Source organism: Penaeus vannamei, chromosome 32 (assembly GCF_042767895.1).
Source record: "Penaeus vannamei isolate JL-2024 chromosome 32, ASM4276789v1, whole genome shotgun sequence".
In the NCBI taxonomy this organism is placed as follows: Eukaryota; Metazoa; Arthropoda; class Malacostraca; order Decapoda; family Penaeidae; genus Penaeus; species Penaeus vannamei.
This window is the reverse complement of record NC_091580.1, coordinates 7,974,258-7,977,853: the sequence shown is the minus strand read 5'-3', so window position 1 is coordinate 7,977,853 and position 3,596 is coordinate 7,974,258.

Sequence of the window (3,596 nt, the reverse complement as noted above, 5' to 3'; positions counted from 1 at the left end):
AAGGCTAAGAAAATGAGAGCAGTGGAAGTGGACTAAAAGGAAAAAGAAAAGTGAGTGGCCAGAAGAAAGTTAGGATTAAAGGAGATACTATATTATTATGTGCACATACATCTATATCTATACATCTATATCTAGAAATAATATATACTTATGTATCTACTCAAATATGTACTGCATACACGTATGTACGAACATACCAATCTCTACCTATATTTATACCTATATTTAAGTATATATAAATATCTATATATGTATCTATATCTATATATTTACATATATCTATATATTTACCTATATACACACGCATTTGAGTTTGTCTGTGTATCACGCACCCAAACACACACGCACACACGCGCTCACACACACACACATGCATACACAAGCACACACGCATATATATAAATATATATATATATATATATACAGAGAGAGAGAGAGAGAGAGAGAGAGAGAGAGAGAGAGAGAGAGAGAGAGAGAGAGAGAGAGAGAGAGAGAGAGAGAGAATGAGAGAGAGAGAGAGAGAAAGGGGTGGATGAGGGAGAGAGAGAGAGAGAAAGAGAGAAAGAGAGAGAGAGGGAGAGAGAGAGAGAGAGAGAGAGAGAAGAAAGAGAAAGAGAAAGAGAAAGAGAAAGAGAGAGAGAGAGAGAGAGAGAGAGAGAGAGAGAGAGAGAGAGAGAGAGAGAGAGAGAGAGAGAGAGAGAGAGAGAGAGAGAGAGAGAGAGAATGTGTGTTTGTCCATTCTCAACTGCAATAAGAAATGATCTGGCTCCTGCACATACGAGCAAACCGCCTTAACGAGCCGCACGAGGACGACGCCATCGTGACCGCGCACGGGCCTCCCGCGCCAACGGAAGACAATTAAGAGCGCGCATCAACATCCCGAGTTTCCAGCTGAGTGATCTCGGACACCAAACTCCCTGGGCGAAACTTTCTCTGGTGCTCTTCTGCCCCCTCTTCACGCCCACTCCAGGAGGGGAGGCTGCTTCACTCCTGGGTAAACATTCCTGTTTCTGCAGAGGCAATGTCCTCGTTCTCTCAAGAGCCAGCCAGACGTCTTGTGGCTCCTTCTTCTCCCTTCGTCATTTAAAAGGTGGCTTCGCAGATTCGGGATGTCAGCTGGCTTTTCGATTGTCATGGAACTTTTTATGATTATTTTTCATTTTTATTCGACAGCCTCGTACTTCCAATAGAATATCTGTGGACATCATTTGATACGGTCACTCTCACCATCATAGTAATTAAAGCCGTTTGACCAGTAGTACTACTGGTCTAGTACTGTACCTTCATTTGCATCGATGTACAGTTAAGGGAATATAAGAATATAAGACGAGACAAAGACGAGGCCAAAAGGAAGATATATGAAAAAAATAAAAACATAAGCAAGTAAAAGAAAGAAATGAAAAAAACGAAAAACACCGCCTTTTCCCCATGACAGTAACCCCGCATGGGCGCCTCCCAACCAGCCCGCTTGGATCCGATCGCCGGCCGCTGGCACAAGGGGAGGCGATTTGATTGTTCCACTCCCGTCATTCTCGCTGTAGCCCGGGGATGTTCGAGGGATTTTCCTTTTTCTTTTTTCGTGGCGATTAAAAAGTGAAAGTGGGTCATCGCTGATTGGGGATTCGTGGCGTTGTTGTGGAGGAAATTTTGTGTTGGTTTATCACATTATTTTTAAGACTTATTTTCGTTGTCCACTTAGCGTCGACCTACATTATTATCGCCTCAGTAATTACGCTGAGTGTAAACATGACACGAAGTAAATATCTGAGTGATATTGCCTCCATATACCTGTTGAGGTATTTGATTTATGCAACGTTAATATTCCTTTTTATCGCCAACATCCACAAAAGTTTACCTTATCATTAACAATAGATCATTATCTCTGAGAGCGGAGAGATGATGTCATTAGAGCCACTACAGCTTCGTCAGCATGTTCAATATTTTCCCAGCATACATACCAACACCTTCTCTCTTAACAGGGTACGAGTGGCAGACACCATTAGCGATGATGAGCTGATAATGGTGTGAGAAAACTCGATCATCAGGATACAAAACAGAATATTTTGGGAAGGAGAAAACTCATCGTAAGGAGCAGCGACGTGGGCGGAGACTGCAGTGCACCGCGGTAGGAACAGTGTCAGGGTTGCGGCGGTTCCCAGGCGTACGGGTGACAGATGTTGCAAAGATAACCCCAGCATTGCAAGTTGATCACAGACGCGACAGAGCCATAACTCGGCGAAGATGAGGCGTGGTGAAGCACGTATTTCTGAAGGCCGGGAATGTGGCGCAAGGTGGTGGACATTCACGTGGAAAACGAAGAAGAAGAAGAAGAAAAGGTAATTTTTATCGTCACAGCCTTCATCTAGAAAAAAAAAAAAAATCTGGCGTAACGGAAAGTACCTCGTTTATTAGAGTACATCATCGTCGTTGTCGTCGTTAGTGTCCAAGAACCACTTGAGAGAAGCCGAACGAAGCGCAGGAAGGACGAGCGATAACTACTTGAGTGTTCTTGAGACGTCTGTGGGCGGCCCTCGAGCCCAAATGACAGCGTGTGACGGACCATAAGTTGTGCGACTCCCTCTTCGCTTGTTTATGGCCCGTCACGTTCGTGGTCACGGGTGAATGGATAGTATTTACATGAATACATATGTGCATACATACATACGTGTATATATATATATATATATATATATATATATATATATATATATATATATATATATATATATACATACACACGTATATATATACATATATATACAAATATATACACACACACAAACACACACGACACACACACACACACACACACGCACACACACGCACACACACACACACACACACACACACACACACACACACACACACACACACACACACTCACACACACACACACACACACACACACACACACACACACACACACACACACACACACACACACACACACACACACACACGCACACATACATACATACATACATATATATATATATATATATATATATATATATATATATATATATATATATATATATATATATATATATGTATATACGTATGTGAATACATACATACGTGTGTGTATATATATATGTATATATATATATATATATATATATATATATATATATATATATATATATATATATATATTTATATATTTGTGTGTGTGTGTGTGTGAGAGAGTGTGTGTGTGCGCACACATACACACACACACGTACACATACAGGGTGTCCCTGGAAATGTATACATACTTTAAATAATTGTAAAGTAGGCATTTATTAAAAATGTATACACACAGTAGCAGTTGATAACGCAATTGATGTTTTCCCTTTCCAGATTAAACCTACTAGAATTATTTATAGCAGTTCTGAAGAAGCTTTGAAGAAAGGAAATTCACTCTAAAATGCTTGTGGAAAACGCAGTTGAAGTACAAAAACAATTTAAGAAGGAGTTTCAAACAGATCCACCAACGCGACTTACCATCACTTGAATTAGAGATAAATCTTAAGCCATTGGACATGTTCAGAACGTGCCCGAGAAGCCCTCCGAAAGACCACAACCATCGACAACCCGCACAGAGCAAGAAAGTT